Genomic DNA, 22,093 nt, shown 5'->3' on the forward strand with positions numbered 1-22,093 from the left:
GCGCATTTGATCAAAGGGAGAGTCGCTGTTCTTACTTTTTGATGACATAACACCCAAAGGGGCTTCTTTGGAGCTGTATTCCAACCAGCATCCTAAAGTTTCTTGGCGGTATCCTTTACAGTCCTCTGTTCGGTCGACAAGGACAGAAGGGGGCAGCTTTCCTCACACATACAGTGCAATGTACTGTACTGTTCCCGTTCATTGAATTCGCAGTTCTGCATCAGACCTCTAACTCGTTACATTAGCTTGGATTTAAGCCACGAAGCAGGCTTCTACTGTATAAACGTCTAGAGGAATCACAAACTATTTGAGAGGCCATCATCCCAGGGGGAACTGACAAAGTCTATCCCTAAACACCTAGTGCAGTCTCTCGAGAGACTGTCAAAAATCGCTTTCTCCGTTTGCGTTGCAAGTAAGTGAAAACGCGGTATCAACCCAGAGCCACTTGGCAGCACCGGCATGTAAATACTGTTACTGTCACTGCTCGATACCGACGTTAGGCTACTATACCATGTTCAGCCACCGCTAGAAAATGTACGGCTCTAGTACCGGAGCAAAGAACAGGAGGGCCAACACCGAACGGGCACAAGTGTCAGACAAGGAGAGCGACAAGGATGGGACTCGACCCCATGTGTACAGAGCACAATGGATTAGCAGTCCATCGCCTTAACCACTCGGCCACCTCGTCAACAAAACTGGGCTGTCCTGACATGGGTTGGCGCACTCCAGTTGATCTTTTTCTTTTTTTTCCCTCATACTCGAGGGTCATTTTCCTGTTCCACATGCGATTTCAACATTTTCCTTGGGAGATGTCAAGCCAGCAAGCCACTACTGTGGTTCAGTGGCCAGTGTGGAGTTCAGTGGCCCTGTTGTACACAGAAAGCACATTGAGCTCCTTGGACATCAAAAGTTCCAGATAAAAGCCATTTGTCATCCTTTCTCTTGGTGTCGATGTTGCTATTGTATGTAAAGGTGGCAACTTGCTCAGCGAGCAGGCGGAGCACACACCGAATGCAGATGTGTTTGAGTGTTGTGTCCAAGTGGCTGCAAAAAGACAGCACTCCCAGGGCGCCGTGGCTTAGTTGGTTAAAGCGCCTGTTTAGTAAACAAGAGATCCTGGGTCTGAATCCCAGTGGTGCCTTTTTTTGTTCTGTGTTCTCGAACAGAACTGGTCATTATGGACAACCGCATACGTCTAGACTTAATTAAATGCAAGTATTCATTTCCTGTCTTGAACGACTTGTTTTTCTTAAAATGGATGCAACTTGCAAAATATGAAATACAACCCTCGCTAATCAGCGCTCGCGGCTGGCAAAAAAAAAAGAAGTCAGCAATGTTTTTTTCTTTAACCTTAAGCCTGCTAATGGAGAAGAACCTAGTCGCCATATCACATACATCCGTTTCAACGATAAGAAGGTAACAACTATCCTCACTCCAGTGTAAATCTCACGTTGAGGGCATATTTTTTTCCACTTTACCATGAGTCGGGCACAGCTGCACAGAGGCGAGAGCAGAGCAATGAGGTCACGGGGACAGGGGAGTCACACGCTGGCGGTTTGAACACGCGGAAGATCACTGAGGGATCCACAGTATGTGGACCCTCCGTGCGCCATCATTCCACACTCCAGACTCTGAATCCTGCCATCCGAGTTAAGATCTCGGCGGAACCTGAGGCGCAGTTCTTTCTTAAAACGTAATCTGGTGAGCATTTCTAGAATCGTACTTGTATAGATGCAGCCTTTAATGTGTTGCTAGGTTAAAATTTATGACTTCTTGAACTTCAGTAGGCAACTGCCCTCTTGATTTCGGATTTAATTTCTTTATTACAGGGGCGCTTTTATGATGACAGAGTCATGTTCAGGTACTTTGCTTGATGGAGGAAGCTCATTTCGGACTCTGTGATCTGCTCACCTGGAAAGGTCTGCTGTACTACTACAAGAGAGAAGTAGAGTCTGGAGGAAGGGACAATTTTATGATGCTTTGGAAATCGAAATGAATCAGAATATCAGTGCAAAAGACAAACTCTTGGTTTGGTTTAAAGAGATATGATTTTAAAACAGACAAAATGTAGAAAACAGGTGTTTCTCACTTTTGGAAAAGAATGGACCGGGGGTAATATTTTACTAGTTGCAGTGCTAAGCTCTCTGGGTTACAGTCCTGCAATGTCACACCAGGGTCAGTGGTGCAATGGATAATGTGTCTGACTATGGATTAGGAGTTTGGAGGTTCGACTCCTGCCTGGTGCTGGTTGTTTTTAAACACATCAGCCTACTCCCTAAGTAGCCTGTGCTACTTACTGCATTGTAAGAGCGATTGTGAGCGGTTTTGTTTTCTCTCTTTGACCAGCCCAGCTGCGCCCCACCCGAAGGCAGGGTAGCACAAAAATTGTATGGAACTCATTCATGCTCCTCTCCATGGAAATCTTTAGTAAAAGGCAAAAGATTTGTACGAGATGAAGAGAAACCAGAGTGCGTGGCTGGACAGCTGCAGGAGCCCAGGCCGCCTTCAAGCCCTCTGCCCTGCCGGTCGTGGTTGGCAATGCACCTGGCCTTACAAACGAGCCAGTGGGGCCCGTTCAGCTCCGGGCTCATCGCCTGCGGCTCTCGGCTTACCTGGCAGGGGAGATACCTTGATCAGCCTGTAGTTGGTGTAGTTGGATTGTTTTCTTGTTTTCTGGAAGCAGTGTTTGTTTTGCAGTTTGAGATGGCAACCTTTGGATCCCGCAAGAATGCTGTACGTTTTGAGCTTTTGGATGACCTCTTCATGGATCGTATGCAGTTAGGCAGAAAAGTGTTACAGAAGGAACTTGGCTTTGAACCTCGGCACTTGGATTTCATCTTCGCTCTCCCAGGTCAGAAAGCATTTGAGGTTGTTTTTGCTACCTATTCTCTGTTTGAACAATGTGTGGATGTGTTTGAGGCAAAAAGAGGGAAAGTTCCTGCCCTTGAGAAGATCAACTTGCAGCCTCTGACACAGAGAGAGAGGAAAACGGTGCATGTTGTTATGTTCTCGGAAATGGCAAAGACGGAGGACATTCACACCTGGCTTAAGCAGTACTGCACAGTCCACCATGGAACTGAGGTTAGAGATGTTGACGGTATAAAAACAGGAGCAAGGAAATTCGAGGTTCGCTTGCTACCGGACAATGTAAATGGAGGCTTAAGGCACCTGCCCTCTACAATCCGGCTGGGCGCCTGCAATGGCTATGTTTTTTATGTGGGACAACCAAAGGTGCGTCGGCGCTGTGGTGCTGTGGGACACCTGGCATCGTCCTGCACTGTGAAATGCTGCAAGACCTGTGGCAAACAGGGACATTTAGCCTCTGACTGTTCAATGCTGCCAAAGTGCAATTTATGTGGCTCGGAAGGACACGTTTTTAAGAACTGCCCTCAAGCCTACGCCAATAAACTCAAAATGAGAAAGGATGAGGCAGTGCTTGTTTCAGCCAAACCGGCCCGAAAAGCCAAAGCAAACAACAAGTCAAACAAAGAACCCTTGTTGAACAAAGAGTCTCAGCCTCCAGCCAGGATCAGTCCTGCTGTGGCTCCGGGGCCGGTGGAAGAGAAATCCACTACGCTCCCACAACCGCAGACTGCACCAGACAAGCACGAGGGTTTGAAAACCCCAGAGAACAGCGAGGACCCCTCCCCCACTCCTGCTCCTCAGAACGAGGGCCATTGTGGGGCCCCCACCGGTGGAGCGGGTCCAGCGACGATACCCAGGATTCAGCGGAGCTGCTTTTCTCAGACTCTGCAAGTGCTACAGATGCCCTCCTCTCCTCCATCCAGTCCGTCACGGAGGATCTGCAATAGCTGGTGGGTGAGGGGGAAGAGGAGACTGGTGCATCGGCTGCACCCCTTTCCCCTCAGTGCTACCAGGAGCTGGACTTGAGGAAAAGGAAAAATGACTCTGTTTTCTCCCCGAGCGAGGAGGAAGGAGAGCATGGCGATGGGAACAGCTGGAACCCCTCCACCCCTCCCTCTACCCCCTTCCTTGAAATGGACTCCGTGAACGCTTTTACTGCTGCCACCCTGATGAAGGCTCATTCAGAGGATGGCTGGCAGGAAATTGGTAAGAAGAAAAAGAAAAAGAGAAGGTAACAGGTGAGACCGAAGAGAAATGTGTTTTGTAAAGACTGGTTCCACTTTCTTATGTAATATGGCTCTAAACATAATTTCTCTTAACACCAGAGGTATCAATGACAGAGTTAAATGCCAGTGTGTCTTTGATTACCTCCAGCAGAGAGAGGGAGATGTGTTGATGTTGCAGGAGTGTGCTTTAGCCTATCAAGAGAGGTATAAAAGCTTTGAAGATAGGTGGGATAAAGGGCCTTCTGTTTGGTCAGGGGACAATAACAACAGAGCCTCTGCCGTGGCCATTCTTTTCAAAGGATGGGCTTTCAAATTGAAAAGTATTCAGAGGGTCATAGATGGCAGGTTGCTGTGTGGATGTGGAATGGGGGACCGTTAACCTGCGGCTAATCAATGTGTATTGTCCTACTGACGTGGGAGGAAGGGTGGAGCTACTCAAGGCACTCTCTCCCCTATTGTTAAGTAGCACAGACGTGATAGTGGGAGGGGATTTTAATTGTATCTTAGAGCACACAGACAGGCAGTCTAGCTCTCTGATAAAATTGGATTCCAGCTCACTGGCCCTGCAAAACTTAGTTCAAGACTTTAAACTCTCAGACACATATAGATGTATATATCCCACAACAGCAGGATATAAATGGTCAGGGAGGAATAGCAGCTCCAGAATTGACTATTGCTTTGTCTCAGAGAGAGTGAAAGTTGTTGGGGTCACTCTTCAGCCTGTTTTCTTCTCAGATCATCAGGCTTTAGGGTGTAGAGTGGAACTCAAGGGCGGGACTGTCTTTGGCCCAGGCCTCTGGAAACTCAACACTAAGCTGCTAGAGAACGAGGGGGTAGTATCCTGCTACAAGGAGAAACTATCACAGTGGCTGTCCTTGCAGTGTCTGTACGGGTCAGTAGGAGAGTGGTGGGAGGAGGTGAAGATGAGGACAAAGGCCTTTTTCATGGCTGAGGGAAGGAAGGCTGCTGCCAGACGGAGAGGAGTGCTAGCCAGGAAACAGAGGCAGCTGCAGCGTCTCTACACGATGCTGCACAGTGGCTTCGCTGTGCTCGAGGATATCACCCTTTTAAAAAAGGACATCCGGAGCATAGCCGAAGAAAGTAGTCGAGGAGTGCTGTTAAGAAGCAGAGTGCAGTTCTTGGAAGAAAATGAGAAGTGTACTCGCTTCTTTTTCAGGAAAGTGGTAGGCTCCAAGTCTGTCATGGAAAGTGTAGTTGATGAGGAGGGACGAGAGAGAACAGAGCCGAGTGCTATCCTCTCCTGCACCAAGGCCTTCTACTCAAGACTGTACAGCTCTACAGAGGTAAAGGATGAAGAAATTCATTTTTTTACCTCAAAGCTAGAAAACGTTTTGAGTGAAGAAGATAGGGAAGTACTTGAGAGGGATTTGACAATAGAAGAGCTGAGACAGGCTATGGAGAGCTTACAGAAGAGGAAAACTCCGGGTGCTGACGGGCTCCCTAAAGAATTTTATTGCACCTTTTGGGATCTGCTTCAGGATCCGCTACTGCTCCTATTCGAGGGAAGCTATAAGACAGAATTGCTGCCTGACTCCTTAAGAGAAGGCACTATCTCTCTCTTGTTTAAGAAAGGAGCAAAGAATGACATAAAGAACTGGAGACCCCTCAGCCTGTTAGGCGTGGACACTAAGATCCTGTCCAAAGCCCTTTTCCTGCGCCTACAAAATGTAGTGGCCTCACTGGTAGGGAAAGAACAGACTTGTGGGATAGCAGGACGCCTGATGAGCGACAACCTGGCCTTGTTGAGGGATGTCTGTCTGTACTCAGAGGATCGCTCCCTCCCTCTGTGCATTTTAGGTGTAGACCTAGAAAAGGCCTTTGACCGCCTAAACCGGCAGTACTTAACATTGGTACTTGAGCACATGAATTTTTGCCCCATCATGAGAAAGTGGATTAACCTGCTGTACACAGGTAGCAACAGCAGAGTAATGGTTAATGGCAATAGATCACACCCCTTTGAAGTCTGTTCAGAGGTGAGGCAGGCCTGCCCATTATCCCCCTTGTTATTCGTTTTGGCTATGGAGCCCTTAGCCTGTGCCTTGCGCCAGGATCAGGCCATTAATGGGATACCAGTGCCTGGAAGTGGGGGAGGAGAGGTAAAGACATCTCTATACATGGATGACCCTGCTCCTCTCTGACAATGCCTCAATTAGCAGAGCTCTGCAGTGCTGTGATCGTTTCTCTTTGGCTTCATCCGCAAAAATTAACAAATCTAAGAGTGAGATTTTTTATCAGAACTGGAGGGAGCCAAAAGAAGGACATGATCTCAGGCTGCAAGAGAAGAGAATTAATTTACAGGTGCCATTCCCCGGCATTGTGGCCATTGTCGGTGCTCACACGCGATAAGATAAGGCGGAGGAGAGTGGGGCATGCCCAGCGGCAGACATTCAAGGAGGGGGCAGTGCGAGGTGAGGTGAGGTGAGGTGCGACACCCCGGAGCCCCGACGCAGCTAATGCGGAGCACTTGTTGGACTGGCATCGAAAGGACGTGTGCGCACGGAGCAAGCCTTCCCTGCGGCGGAGCGCGGGAACTTTCTCCCCCCCTCCCGCTGCAGGAGTTGTGTGCGCTGCAGCGGTGCCGAGAGAAAAGCACAGAAGGCAGCAGGCTCTGGAGAGCAGGTAAGAGATGGAGCCTTGTGGGCAGGCGAGCAGGCCCGTTTTTTGGAAATTGCTGAAAAGGTTTGTTCGGTGTGTGGCAGGCGCACGTCGCGAGCTTGCGTGGCGATCTGCCGGTCTGGAGTTATGCAAATGAGGCCGAATTGCATCCCGGGACATGCTGCGAATGCGCAACGGTGACTGCAGATGTGTAGGAAACGGTGCGCTCGTTTTCTTGTTTTGCCCACACTTTTGATTGTTAGTGTGGCGTGTGAGTGTGCGAAAGAGTGGGCCCAGCAGGAGGCGGTGGCGTGCAGGAGGTGGCCTAGGCTGCGCAATTTGTGCTGTGGGTGCGGGCCTCTTGCAACTTGGTTTATTTGGTTTATTTATGGTTCGCATAAATAAAACCGGAAAAGAGGAATTTATTCTGCTTCCTGTGCGTGCAGTAGTTACAAAGTTGAACGTCTTTACACGATCTGCTGCAGTTTTCAGTGGGCGGGCTTTGTCAGATGGCTTGGAAAAACGCACTGTGTTTCGGCTCGGGAAACATCATGAGCAGTGTCCTGCATGTTTTCTGTGTATAGCTGTCTTTTAACGCATACAGAATTCATTCGAAATCATTGATTTCTCCAATTAACAAGGGTCCCTTTTTGAACCTGCCAGAAGCATTCTTTCAATGTAACAGATTTACTCCGGGGAAAGGCAGCATGACATTGAGAGTAGCTCAAGCTTTCAGCACCCGTATCGGACTGCGTGTATGCAGACACCGCTCAGAATCCCCTGTAAGATTCTCCTTCAATTCTGTTTTGCATTCCGTTTTTCAAAAGGCTGCGCTTTGCTAGTCACAATCCAAGGCTCATGACAGCATTTGAAACCAATCGCCACTGCGTTGGCCGGGAATCGAACCCGGGTTAACTGCTTGGAAGGCAGGTATGCTCACCACTATACCACCAACGCACGCCCACAGGTGCCCTGCAGGACACCACCAGAGAATGCTCACGATTTCGGAAGCTGTCTCCGGGACGTGCTGATTCCACACATCCTGAATAAATCATGATATTGTTAGTTGCTGTAGCTAGACGTTCAAATGAGTTTCATGGCCAGATGGACTGTTTCCTCCAGCGGTATAGTATTGCAGTGAGACAGCACGATGCCTGCAAGACTGTCACGCTAAACGCCACAGATTGTGTTTGTGTTGGACAGTTGGACCCTACAGTTGGACCCTCGTCGACAACCTGAATAGCTTATTCAGAAGCAGTGCTGGACCGGGAACGAACCAGCTTCTTCCCAGGCACAAGAGTGACTTGTGAGGACTCGCGGTCACACTCTGTGCATAGAGACTTTCTACCAGCCAGCCGGACTGCTGGTAGATCCCCTCGGAGCAACGACTGCCCTGCGCGCCGCAGTCAGATTCCTCCGCCCGTCCTACTCCGAGCTGCACCTTGACTGGTTGGCCGGTAGCCAGAGGACGCCGGGACAACGCCCATTGGACAACCGCTGGAACAGAGGCTGCAACAGAGCCTGTCAGCTGGTTTGGTGTTCGTGCCGGGAAATTCCAAATCCATACACAGTGGATAAGTAAACCCCATGTTCTACATTGCGTCTCGAGAATTTAATTGTACCTCAACACAAGTTGTTATCAATTTAATTCATGAGTAATGTATTTACTTCCGAGTTTAGAGTAACAGTGGGTAATAACACTGATTAGCGATTTGGTAACCGAACGATATATATTGACATATATTCTCTGTTGTGTATCTCTTTGTGTTTGCATCTCTTCGGGATTATATACCTTGTATATTGATAACCCTCACAGTAAGGTCTGCCACTCGTATCCAGGCAGACTAGTATATGTTTGGTGCACAATTTATATTAATAAATGTATCTAGTCTATTGAACCCCTGTGTGTGCGTTGTTAGTTGTTCTGACGATTGATTTTCTAAAAGCCCCAACGAACAACCTTGTGATTACTGCTACAATTAATAATTGTCTCAGTAAACCCATCAAACCATTACATTTAATGGCGTCCCTGGGTGGGCGAGTTTAGAATGAAATGAGAATCAGTCGCACAGAATAACTGAAGTTCAGCACAGCACCGCGGCTTCTATACGCGAATACCGGGTGTGCTGATAACTGCGTAAAGAAATCCCCCTGTTTTCTAGCGTTTAGTGTAACGTGTGCTGATTGGAAATCCATCTGCTCGGGTGTCTAGATTCCATACTGTATTTTGGAAAAAGAAAAAAAAAAGTAATACTCTTAAAGTTTCTCTGACGTAATGACAATGGCTGCTAAAATGTCTGAAGTGGAGTCGCTTATAAGTACTATTTCTAGCGACGACAATCCTGGTTACTGGAGTGGTATCGAAAAGTTGAACTTTGATGATATTGAGAAGCTGCAAGTAGATTTAGTAGCTAAGGTAGCGAACCAGCTTAACACAGGAGTGTCTGTGAACGCAGTTCTGGTCCTATCGAGTTTCACCTTAAATCTAGCTAAACAGCTGGAACTGTCTTTGTCCGAGCTGACAAAGTTTCAAAAGCTTCAGGGAACGCTAGAAAGATATAGGGCGGAGCGAGTCGAGTTGTTGGATATAATCAGAGAAAAGAGAGTGAAAAATGAGGAAAGTGAAGACTGACTCAGGGAAGTTTTAGGTAAATTAGATGACTTGTCTGCTAGAGAAACTGCGGCTGAGGTAGCTAGGAGAGACCTGGAAGCGAGCTCGAAAGAAAAAGAAAAAGAAATTGAGAGTTTAAATGAGCTCAGCCAGGAAAGGCAAAAGGAGTCAGATGCTGCCGTACTGGAAGCAAAATAGACTAGATCCCACTTGCATGCCAGCCCACCTAGCAGCCCGGAGCGCTCACCCAGCGCGCCGGGAGGAGGTTTCTCCCGGCCAGGGTCTGTGGTCGGATCGGCATGGGGGAGATCGCCGAGTCCTGCGCGAAACTCGCAAGGGCGAGTCAGTTCAGGCATAGACCCCCTGCTCCTGATCACGGCCGTCTCCCTGCCCGCGGAGAAACCGTAAAAATTAACCTCCACTCCCTGAGGCAGTTAGCCAAAGATGTAGAAAGGTTTGACCCGTCAGTGTCAGGGAATAATGTGGAGACCTACATCGATGAGCTGAGATATACTTTGCAGTTTATGCCCGAAGCGTCCGAACAGGAAAAGGCTATGTAAGTAAGGAAAACTACCAGCCGAGCGATCCACGAGTGGATGTCTAGACAAGGACCGGAAGTCTGTAATAGCTTTGAGGAGCTGTGTCAGGCAATGATCGGAGAATTTTCGGCTTTTATCGATCCCATAGCTGCCGTGGCTGCTGTGCACCATATTAAGCACGAAAAAGCTGAAGCCCCTCGCGACTATTATCAGAGGCTTAGGCGCACTTATTTTGCAGGGCGGAATGAAGAGGGTTGCGAAGAGAACGTGAATTTCAAAGGTTTATTCATTGCTAATCTGCATCCCTCAGTCAGGAAAATGATTGTGATGCACACACAGCGATGAAAATGGCTGACATTAGAAGGTTGGCTCAAAAAGCCTGGGGAGCTGAAGTCTCTGCTTCCTCAGAGCGAAAACCTGCTAAAACGGCCGTGTTCGCCACTAAAGCCAGCAGGGTTGACGACTCGCCTCAGCTCGAGGCAGCTGAGGTTCCTGAGCTCGCTAAGCCCCGGCACAAAATAGGCAGGCAGGACCGCACTAAGCGTCAGAGCCGCCGTGAGCGCTACGGGGAAGGCAAGGGCTCAGGCAGAGTCTATCATAAGACTGGACGCAGGGAGTCGACTGCAGCCCGCCTGGCCAGGCTTGAACAAGCCCTGCCTGAGAGATCAGGACAGGGTAAACCTTCCGCACCGAATGCCAGAAGTGTGAATGAGCTTAGGGGGACCACGCCCCTTCTCACTGGAGGAGGCGGGGATCCGTCCCAAGCCCCTCCCTCAGTCTATCTGATTGGGTGGGAGGGTTCCTGCCTGGAAGAAGGCTGTGACTCTGAGTTGGGCGCTGACCCCGCCCCTGAAGTCAAAGAAAAGGCAGGCTTCCAACAATTCTTAGGGAATCTCAGCCAGAAAGGCAAAGCAAGGCGTATTTATATCAAGGTTTTTCTTGAAAACGTCTTAGATAGAGAAGCACTGATTGACACTGGGGCTGAAATTAGTTTGATGTCAGCCGATCTACTCAGCGAGCTCAAACGAGTAGCGAAAGGAAAAGGCATCAGACTTAAGGTAGAACCGTGTAAGATAGATATTTCCAGCTATACCCAGGATCATGCCAGGATCACACACCGAGTGTGGGTGGCACTTAGGTTCGGGCCAATGAACATGGTGCATCCTGTTTACATCTCTAGGTTAAAAAGAGAGCCACTACTCATTGGCCAAGACCTGCTTGACAGGCTGGAGCCTCTGGTGGACTGCCAGCGTGGAAAATTGTGGGCTCAGGTCAAAAACCCTAAGCCTGTTGCACAGCAAAAAGGGGGATTCAGTGGTTATACTGTGATCACACAGTGCCCACTGAACACTATAGCTGAGTTGGAGGTTCCTCCTGGTTCCTCTGGACGAGAATAAATGTCTCTTCTTGCTTTCCAAAACTACAGGGAAGTCCTGCCCAGGCCAGCACTCCCACGGTCTCCCAACTACAGGAGCAGTGCTCCGAGCAGCTGCTTGACCCGCCAGGTAAAGCACACCCCCTTTTCATCCCTGAAGAAGAGTGGATCTCCCTGTCCGGTAATGAATGGGAGTCCTTTCTGTGCACCCTGGTACCTCAGGGGGTCCAGGACTACCACCCCATGGTGGTGGGAGGGGGTCCAGGTGGCAGAAGTGCAGGTTGATGATGTAATTCTTAGCCTCAGCTCTGAGAAGTCCATAATCAGTGAAGGTCTGTTCGAGGACCTGTCGCGAAGCTGTCAGGTGACCCTGGTGACGCAGTCACAGGTTCTGTGGTGGGCACCCCCACCTCATAGGTCCATTTGGAGCAAAGGAAGCTGTGTAGCTTCCATCTCCATCGGAAAAAGGAAGTTTGCTCACTACTTCCAGGTAGCACCTCAGCTGACCCATTCGGTCTGCATTGGTGCAGACCTATTGGTTCGACTGGGCGCCCAGCTGGACACAGTAAACAGTGTGCTGTGGAAACGGGTGGACCCAGATGCCCACTCTCTAAGCGGTGACCCCGAGAACATTCGGTCAGGTCAGACGATTCCTCAGGCCTGCCAGGTAGTAAACGAATCGGACCTGATCGTTCCTGCGTCAACAGCAGGGTTTCCGGTACGCCTTGTCCTAAAGAAGGGACAGAGAATGGACGCTGAGATGGTTTTCTTCCAACCATCAGCTCAGTTTATCAGACTGAACCTAGCAGTCTGTTGTACCCCCAAACTGGAACGGAATGGCCGAGCCACCTGCCTGTTGGTGCAGAACATAGCAAAACAAGATGTCAAAATCCCTGCTCGCACTGACATGGGACTGGAATTGACAATAGTTTCTATGATTTCGAACTGGCCATCCCAGTACTGGGGCAGCTCCCTGGTCCCTTGGCTTCATAAAAGCGCCACTGTAATAAAGAAATTAAATCCAAAATCAAGAGGGCAGTTGCCTACTGAAATACAAGAAGTCATCAATTTTAACCTAGCAACACATTAAAGGCTGCATCTATACAAGTACGATTCTAGAAATGCTCACCAGATTACGTTTTAAGAAGGAACTGCGCTTCAGGTTCTGCCGAGATCTTAACTCGGATGGCAGGTTTCAGAGTCCGGAGTGCGGACTGATTGCGCACGGAGGGTCCATATACTGTGGATCCCTCAGTGATCTTCCGCGTGTTCAAACAGCCAGCGTGTGACTCCCCTGTCCCCGTGACCTCATTGCTCTGCTCTCTCCTCTGTGCAGCCGAGCCCGATTCACGGTAAAGTGAAAAAAAATATGCCCTCAACGTGAGATTTACTCTGGAGCGAGGATAGATGTTACCTTTTTATCATTGAACAGGATGTATGTGATGTGGCGACTAGGTTCAATTTTGTATCCTCTTTAAAAGATTAAGGACTGGGGTGAGCGTGATTTACCACCCTTTCAGCTAAGAACCCGACGTGCGCACCGTTTAAGCTGCATAGACTCGGTCGTTTAACTCTTCTCCATTAGCAGGGTTAAGGTTAAAGAAAAAAAACATTGCTGACTTCTTTTTTTTTGCCAGCTGCTAGCGCTGATTAGCAAGGTTTGTATTTCATGTTTTGCAAGTTGCATCCATTTTAAGAAAAACAAGTCGTGTTAAAGACAGGAAATGAATACTTGCATTTAATTAAGTCTAGCCGTAGGCGGTTATCCACTGGGATTCAGACCCAGGGCCTCCTGTTTACTAGACAGGCGCTTTAACCAACTAAGCCACAGCGCCCCGGGAGTGCTGTCCTTTTGCAGCCACTTGGACACACCACTCAGACACATCTGCATTCGGTGTGTGCTCCGCCTGCTCGCTGAGCAAGTTGCCACCTTTACATACAATAGCAACATCGACACCAAGAGAAAGGATGACAAATGGCTTTTATCTGGAACTTTTCATGTCCAAGGAGCTCAATGTGCTTTCTGTGTACAACAGGGCCACTGAACTCCACGCTGGCCACTGAACCACAGCAGTGGCTTGCTGGCTTGACATCTCCCAAGGAAAATGTTGAAATCGCATGTGGAACAGGAAAATGACCCTCGAGTACGAGGGAAAAAAAAGAAAAAGATCATCTGGAGCGCGCCAACCCAGTTGGGACAGCCCAGTTTTGTTAACGAGGTGGCCGAGTGGTTAAGGCGATGGATTGCTAATCCATTGTGCTTTGCACGCATGGGTTCAAATCCCATCCTCGTTGGTTTCCATGTCTGTTTCCATTCTGTTTTTGATCCCTATTGCTCAATGCACAGTGAAAGCATTGCATACATGTGTCTGACAATGAGAAATGGGCCCCTGAGACAGTCATTTGCCTGTTTCACAAATGATCGTATTTTACTAGAGATTCTGTTTGGGATTCAGATGTGCATTCGGACAGCAATCCCTTTCAAGAAATGATACGTTCTGGATGAGGTCAAAGGTGCATCATTTGGACACTTTGTGGGCTTGAAATACAAAGAAAATCATGTTCTATGGTACAAGATAAATACAAAACTTAAGCTTTTATTATAATTAGATTTGTTTATAAAGCATAAGCAATCATTTATTACATTAATATATGTAAAAATAACATTTTAGCATCATACGTTTAGTATATTTAGTCCCTAATGCTGAAAGAAATGATCATAGAACATGACTTCTAACCTTACCTGCGGTGTTTTTGATCCCTATTGCTCAATGCACAGTGAAAGCATTGCATACATGTGTCTGACAATGAGAAATGGGCCCCTGAGACAGTCATTTGCCTGTTTCACAAATGATCGTATTTTACTAGAGATTCTGTTTGGGATTCAGATGTGCATTCGGACAGCAATCCCTTTCAAGAAATGATACGTTCTGGATGAGGTCAAAGGTGCTGGAACACTGTATTTAGGATGTGTTTGCAGTTATTCTGTGTTTCTAGCTTCAACCCAGTGATATATATATATATGCTCACTGCTTTTTTGGTACATGCCCAGGGCAATAATCATTATGAGGATTTATTTCCATATGTGCTAGAGGTAGTGTTGTGAAATTCTTCAACACACTGGATCGCAGGTTTAAACCTGCACTCTTACTCCTTAAATACCAACAAATGCAGATATGTAGCAATCATATTGTAGCTGACACTCATTTGCCTGTTTCACAAATGATCATATTTTACTAGAGATTCTGTTTGGGATACGGATGTGCATTCTGACAACAATCTCTTTCAAAAAATGATTTTACCTTATCGCAGCTTTGCCCCTCTTGCCTCTTTGGAAAATATCTCCATCTTGTGGTCGTTGTTGGTAATGTCTAGACAATATCTCCATCTTGTGGTCGTTGTTGGTAATGTCTAGACAATATCTCCATCATGTGGTCGTTGTTGGTAATGTCTTCTTATGCCCTTTTTTTATTTCAATTCTTTATTAGTTGATTCTAGAATCTCTACAATAGAGCTGAAAATATCAGTTTTGTAGCAGACAATATGACATTAGTTATAGTCCAATTAAGACTTTATTACCCTGTTTGTAACATAACAAATTAAAATTGATTAAAACTAAGTTTGGAACACCAGGGAACATAAAAAATGATTTTTAGGAAAACCATGAGGTTCTCTGTGTCCGATGCCTGCAAGGGGAGAAAGCTAGAATCCTTTGCTTTTTCAAAATTTGAAAATAAACATCATATAACAACAGCTTTCATTCCTAGGAGTGAAAAATAACCATTTTTGAAGACATATTAGTTTCTAAAACACTACAATAAAGTTAAAAACATCCGTTTTATATTACTTTTAGTATTTTTAGTGAAATTAGTCATTTATTGCACTATTTTTAATATAATCTCTAATTAAAAGTGAATAGAATTAAGTTTGGAGCAACAAGGAACACAAAAAAAAAAAGATTTTAAGGAAAAAAATGATGTCTTCTGTGCCAGGTGCCTGCAAGGGGAGAAAGCTAGAATCCTACCCAGGCTCCTGGAGCTCTGTCCTGGCTAAAGGAGGGTGAATCCATCCCCTTCAAAGCTCCATGAAAAAATGATCATTTAAAATTTGAAAAAAAAAACATCATATAACAACAGTTTTCATTCATAGGAGTGAAAAACAACCATTTTTGACGACATATTAGTTTCTAAAACACTACAATAAAGTTGAAAACATCCGTTTTATATTACATTAATTTTTGTGAAATTAGTCATTTATTGCACTATTTTTAATAAAATCTCTAATTAAAAGTGATTAAAATTAAGTTTGGAACAACAAGGAACACAAAAAAAAAGATTTTAAGGAAAAAAATATTGTCTTCTGTGCCAGGTGCCTGCAAGGGGAGAAAGCTAGAATCCTACGCAGGCTCCTGGAGCTCTGTCCTGGCTAAAGGAGGGTGAATCCATCCCATTCAAAGCTCCATGAAAAAATGATATTTTTAAATTTGAAAAAAAAAAAACATTATAGAACAACATCTCTTGGTCCACAGAGTGCAAAAATCCAACTTTGAAGAAAATCCATTGACTGATCCCCGAATCCTGAAGTTTCTTTGCATGATATCGGGCTTGCAACCACTTTCTAGAAAATTATGAAAAATGCCAAAAATGAAAAAAAAGTTATCAATTCTAGAGCCTAAGAGGAAAACAAGACAAATGTATATCTCCAAATAATTTTATGTGCTTCAGAAGAGCCCAGGAAAGTTTTTTGCATACATGAAACCACGCCCGTTTGCACGTAAGCAGACATGGTTGCACACACGACTGCATGAAAGCACGCGTGCATGCGAAGTCATCCTGTTGAGCATTTGAAAAGCCGCACCACGCCGCACTTGAAATAGCTCTTACCTTAGTGGTAGACGCAGGAATCGCCTTTTTATTTACGCTCTTACCAACGCGATGGAAAGCAAAACAAAGCAAAGCAGAGCAAAACAAAACGAACAAACGAAAACCCTCACGTCCCGCACTTGCATATAACGCCGTTACGTGCCCAAGCGGTATTGTACGTCATCCTAGCACTGCACCCCGGGGCGTACGGTATATGGGAACGAGCACACGCCATGAATCGTCTCGAATCAGTCTCTACAGCTGTAAGGTGCCTTGAAGCGTGCACCCCCAACATTCTTCTTTGCGCATCTGTGAAAGGTAAACTCTTGAGCAAACTCTGAACCAGCTCTAAGGAAACTAATCCGATTAGACGTTACTTTGACTCATCTTTTTACGCTCAGTGCTGGTTTGCTCAAACTCCAGCTAGGGTTAGTGTTCCCACGCTACTTAGACACTTTGTTTACGCTCAGTGCTGGATTTTGGGAACTTCAGGACGAGTGGGAATTTTCTCCTATCTGTCAATTCTGTTTTGTTTTGGAGACTCTTGGCTGCCTATATTGTACAGTGCAGCGTGAAGGAAACATTTTCCAAAACTGTGTCAGCTCAAAAGTTGTAAGAATACCTCTCCAGCTGCTTTAACTCTCTTCATTTTTGTCATTTAATGTGACACTCGATGTATAACTGGAGCCTCACATATGCAAATGGTGAGGCTCCAGTTCGACACCCAGTTCGACACCACTTTACAGTATATGACAAAAGCATGGCAGACTGTGCCGGACCGGCAGATAACTTCTGCTTATTTTTACCATATTAAACATTGGAAATCCAACCACTTTCATTTGTGACACTTGATTTTGGCTCCACCTAAGACACTCTTAAATCTTCAAACACTTTTCTCTTCTCCCGCAACACTCTTGTCTGTCGGCACTATGTGGCAGTGTTGCATGACAACCCATCTCACCACGGAAAGGAACCTAACAGCTTTGGTAAGAAAGGAGAAAAGGACCTGGCCCGTACGATTAGGCGTTATTAGCACCACGCTCTAACCAACTGAGCTAACCGGCCTCACGACAGTGCTCCTCTCTGTGCTGCAAAAAATCAAACTCAGGGAATTTCTTTTGCCCTCCTTTGAATAGAAAGCCGTTTAATTCAGTGTACGGGCTTTCTTGTGCAGTTTCATGGTTCTTGTAACCCAAATCCTACACTGGCCTGAAGTGCCCCCCCATTTCACAGCATTTTTCAGCTGATTTAAAATGTACCTAAAGGAGAAGCATTATTGAAGACCATCAATTACCAAGAGCTTTTGTCAAAGGTTTTGGTGGTCATTTTTAATGACCACAGAGCGCTGTGACCTCGGTTTTACATCTCATCCAAAAGACAGCGCCCTTTTACAACACAGCATATCCGTCACTATACTGGGGCATTAGGACCCGCACAGACCTCAGGGTGAGCGCCCCCCCGCCGGCACCATTAACACCGCTTCCAGCTGGAAGCTTTGTTTTTCCCTGTAGCTCACCCTCATCCGGGTACTGACCTGGCTCACACCTGCTTAGCTTCAGTGGGTTTTCAGTTGCGAGTTGCAAGGGGATGCAAGTGATGGAGCCGCTCGCTGCAAAAGCCACTGCATTGGCCGGGAATCGAACCCGAGCCTCCAGCGGGGCAGGCAAGAATTCGACCACTGAACCACCAATGCTCAGTGCCTGGGCCTTCAAAAAAGACGCTTTTTTGGTGCTCTGTGCAAAAAGCGTCGACATCTGCTTCCAGCTGCAAAATGCCATTCGCAGACGCTGAAGAATTTATTTCTAAGGCAGCGGGTACAAGCGATTTGGCGTTTTAAAACCACCAGGAACAGCAAAGAGGCACGTTTCTTTGCTTGCGCCGGAACACAACGACAGGAGGTGGACAACGTAGTCGGCAGGATTCGAACCTGCGCGGGGAGACCCCAATTGATTTCTAGTCCATCGCCTTAACCACTCGGCCACGACTACAGCAAGCCCCGCCGCGGCTGCGTTTTTGATACAATCTTACCTGGATCGCGAGGCGCCGGCGGAAGCCTATTTCAAAGTCGTTCTCCGTTTCAAAAAAACATTTCCAAAATACAAGCCTTGCAGACAGACACGCCTCAGAGGACTTAAGGGTGGCTTCATGTCGGAATGATAAAGTCTCCCCGTCCGGACATGAAAATGCCACTTTGTTACACACAAAAAAAGAATCAACAACAGAGAAATGCCCACAAGCATTTGAAAAGCCGCACCACGTCGCACTTGAAATAGCTCTTACATTAGTGGTAGACGCAGGAATCGCCTTTTTATTTACGCTCTTACCAACGCGATGGAAAGCAAAACAAAGCAAAGCAGAGCAAAACAAAACGAACAAACGAAAACCCTCACGTCCCGCACTTGCATATAACGCCGTTACGTGCCCAAGCGGTATTGTACGTCATCTTAGCACTGCACCCCGGGGCGTACGGTATATGGGAACGAGCACACGCCACGAATCATCTCGAATCGCTCCCTATAGCTGTAAGGCGCCTTGAAGCGTGCACCCCCAACATTCTTCTTTGCGCATCTGTGAAAGGTACACTCTTGAGCAAACTCTGAACCAGCTCTAAGGAAACTAATCTGATTAAACGTTACTTTGACTCATCCTTTAAGGGACCCTTGTTAATTGGAGAAATCAATGATTTCTAATGAATTCTGTATGCGTTAAAAGTCAGCTATACACAGTATAGCTGCTCATGATGTTTCCCGAGCCGAAACACAGTGCGTTTTTCCAAGCCATCTGACAAAGCCCGCCCACTGAAAACTGCAGCAGATCGTGTAAAGACGTTCAACTTTGTAACTACTGCACGCACAGGAAGCAGAATAAATTCCTCTTTTCAAACTGTCAAAGGTTTGCTTTGCGAACCCTGCAGGACATCGCACAATCTCTTTTGAACGGGGACAAACGATTTCTTATGGGGCGCAGTAAGTACAGACGTTTAAAAAGCTCCACTCATGCCGACGATGCAGCATGAAGGAGCACAACCTAACGTTTGACAGACAAAAGCCGGGCGCCGCTACGAGCAATATGAAATCAAACTGACAGCACAGGGCGTTTCCCGCTGACTCAAAAGTGATCTCGACAGACGCTGTTCTCTGCATAAAGCCGAAAGAGCTAAAGAGCGTTTCTGTTGAGACGTAACAAGTTCGTTTCTTTCTACCATGATGTCACCACGACAAAATCTGTCTTTAAACACCTTGCTCTCGCTTTCGCTTTCGCCGATTGTATTGCAAGCCCGCGGAAGCTGGTGAAGTGTGCTCTCACGAGGCACCAGTTCTGTAGAGTTTGGGCATTTACGGGGACAATTATTAATTGTAGCCAAAAATTATTTTTGTGTAAGTCACAAAAATAATTATTTTAATGGCTTTAGAATCCAACTATGCGATATAACTCAAACAACGCACACACACAGGTACTAATACACGAGGATACATTTATTAATACATAGAATATGCATGTAAACCTAACAGATCTTATCGAGAGGGTTATCAGAATACAAAAGGTATATATTCATTCAGTTACAAAGAGTTACATATATCAAGAGGACATACGTTCAGTATATCATTCATCTAGACCGTTTCATAATTGAACTTGATTACAACTTCTACATTAGATACTCAAAACAAGTACATAACTCTTAGGAATTAAACTGATATCAACTGGTTGGGATAACAATGGAATTCTCGAGCTGTAATGCAGTGAAGTTGAATACTCATCCAATCTCTCGGGATTCAGATCTCCTGTGGGCACAAAGGAACAGTTGCAGGCTGTTGCTGTCCAATCCGCACTCTCTGGCTAGGTGCCAGGCTGTGCTGTGCTGCTTGCGACGGTGCGCTGCTGATGCTCACTGACCGGCTAGTTAGTGTTGGCTTTAACTAGCAAAGTTTGTGCACAGGAGAAAAGATGACTGTGGGTCCCAGCAGGTCAGGAAGAGGACCGATTCGTTCCTGATGAAGCGCTTGTTCTGAATAGTGATTCAGCTGTCCACAGTTCTGACCTGTTCACGAGGTTTGCTGCTGATGCTAACCTCGGGTGGATCCTCTGGTTACTCGTGGCAACCTCCGCTCTCGACTTTTAGAACAGAGGAAAGTACTGGCACTCAGACGCACTGGCCGTTCCGTGGTTGTCCGGGCTGAGTCTCAGGATGGTCAAGAGGCGCGCTGTGAGAATGTCCTGCCCTTGGGAGCCTTCTGCTCCTGGGCCGTCCTGCCATGGATTTGTCTTGCACCCCTGGAATTCTCCTTAGAATTCTCCTACTGGAATAGTCCTACTAGTTCTCCTTCTCCAGGCTCTCTGTTGCCTGTTTTTACCTGGAGGAACTTCAGCTTGTCATTGGCTGAAAGTTTAATGGGCATCAGAGTCCCACATGGGTTACATGGCCCTACCAATCCCTGACTGGTTGATCAAGGTGAGATATGAGTCACTTACTCCTGACACCTAGGAATGCAATCCAGATGTCCATCTGGCACTCCCTAGACAGATAGGCGCCAATGGATGACCATTGATCATGATAGCCAGGCTCAGCTAAGTGCATCCCCATTTGGGAGCTGTCCCTTATCAAAAGAAAACATCTTTAAATCAGCCTGCATGAATAGTTTCTCTGTGGTGCAGCCACAGAGATGAAGAGAGAGATGGGGCCTCATTTGGGAAAGCACAGCAACACTTAATTCTGTCTTATTAACAAGCATTGCCTCTACATATCCCCCCTTTTTGAAGGTCACGAGGTCCTGAGGCGTTGTTGCCTTCAAAACAAAACAGAGTTAAGTGATGTCCCTTGTCATTAGAACATTAACCTTAAATGTCCACATTACTCCTCGAGAATTCATACCGGAACCAGCATTGGGAACAAACAGGATGAATAACATCTGGAGTATGTATAAACAAGGTAGGAGACATCATCTCAGTCTAGGCATTACAAATCAGGAAGTTCACTGTCAGTATCTGATACCTCTGTAGGCAGATATTTGGGGAAGAGGTAACTTCCTTTCTTTTGAAATGCTACCTTTGACTCATTCGTGCTACCCGGAGTACATCTTGATGTAAGAGTACAGCATTCAGAGTACATTGTCAGTCATGATCCAGCTTCCCAGCACCAGTGTTACAATAACACCGGTTCCTGTTCCCAGCCCCCCTGATGAACCATGACACCTGTGTTGGGCACCTGCCAGGGTGGTTTGGAGGTTTGTTCCATTAAAGCAAACTAACTACCTGTACATCTTCAGGGCTTACTGTTTCTTGGATTTCTATCCAATTCAATAGTGTGGCACCTGAAGGCATCCACGACCTCAAGTTTGGTCTTATGTTGTCTGGTTGCAGACCGTACAGTGTTAAGTTACCATGCTGTACTATGGCCTCCTTGGGAACTTGCAGGAAACTGTTGGTTAGGTAGCTGCATTGTGGTAGCTGTATCATGCCTGTCACAAGTTATAGTGACAGTTAAATGTGGTGTGCTGACCAGCCATTTACTTCCCACCTGCTCTTCATGGGGTTCATTAACCTCCCTCTGCTCGTTAGTAGCTTTACACCCTTCATTGGTGGATCAGTTAGACACAGCCAATGGATAGCTTTGGTAGCCATACCCATCTCAAGATTTGGAACCGAATTCAATCTTGGATTGCCTTCTGGGTGAGCTATGAGCAATGGGTTTAATGTCACATACTCCTCTACTGAGAAGAGTGAAATCAAGTGGGTTAGGATTTGTGCTATGGCTAGACTGGCTACAGTGGCACTAAGCTCCCTTAACAGGTCTTGTGTCAACATTCTGGCCTGTTGCACACAAGCATAAACCCACTGTATAACACCAACAATCATGTCCACTAGGTGGGGGATAAGATTCAACCCTGTTGCATAGGAAGTTGCCTGTAGGGTTTTCCCTAAGCTTTCCAACTTTTGCTGCTGTTGATACAGTCTGTCACTACCCTCTGGCACCTCTGACACCTGCCTTCTTGGGGCAGTCA

The 22,093-nt window shown here is 46.6% G+C and overlaps 4 non-coding genes across 4 annotated transcripts; 1 reads left to right on the forward strand and 3 right to left on the reverse strand.

Moving 5' to 3' along the window:
• Window positions 1–2,357: 2,357 nt before the first annotated feature.
• Window positions 2,358–2,472, reverse strand: LOC148642332 (U5 spliceosomal RNA). Its single transcript, XR_015929270.1, has one exon. It is a non-coding gene; the product is annotated as a U5 spliceosomal RNA (small nuclear RNA).
• Window positions 2,473–7,592: 5,120 nt separating this feature from the next.
• On the reverse strand, window positions 7,593–7,664 carry trnag-ucc (transfer RNA glycine (anticodon UCC)). The gene has a single exon. It is a non-coding gene; the product is annotated as a tRNA-Gly (tRNA).
• Window positions 7,665–13,445: 5,781 nt separating this feature from the next.
• On the forward strand, window positions 13,446–13,527 carry trnas-gcu (transfer RNA serine (anticodon GCU)). The gene has a single exon. It is a non-coding gene; the product is annotated as a tRNA-Ser (tRNA).
• A 4,473-nt stretch (window positions 13,528–18,000) lies between these two features.
• trnas-aga (transfer RNA serine (anticodon AGA)) lies at window positions 18,001–18,082 on the reverse strand. Its single transcript has one exon. It is a non-coding gene; the product is annotated as a tRNA-Ser (tRNA).
• Window positions 18,083–22,093: the final 4,011 nt, after the last annotated feature.

Source organism: Lepisosteus platostomus, chromosome 22 (assembly GCF_059453375.1).
Source record: "Lepisosteus platostomus isolate fLepPlt1 chromosome 22, fLepPlt1.hap1, whole genome shotgun sequence".
In the NCBI taxonomy this organism is placed as follows: Eukaryota; Metazoa; Chordata; class Actinopteri; order Semionotiformes; family Lepisosteidae; genus Lepisosteus; species Lepisosteus platostomus.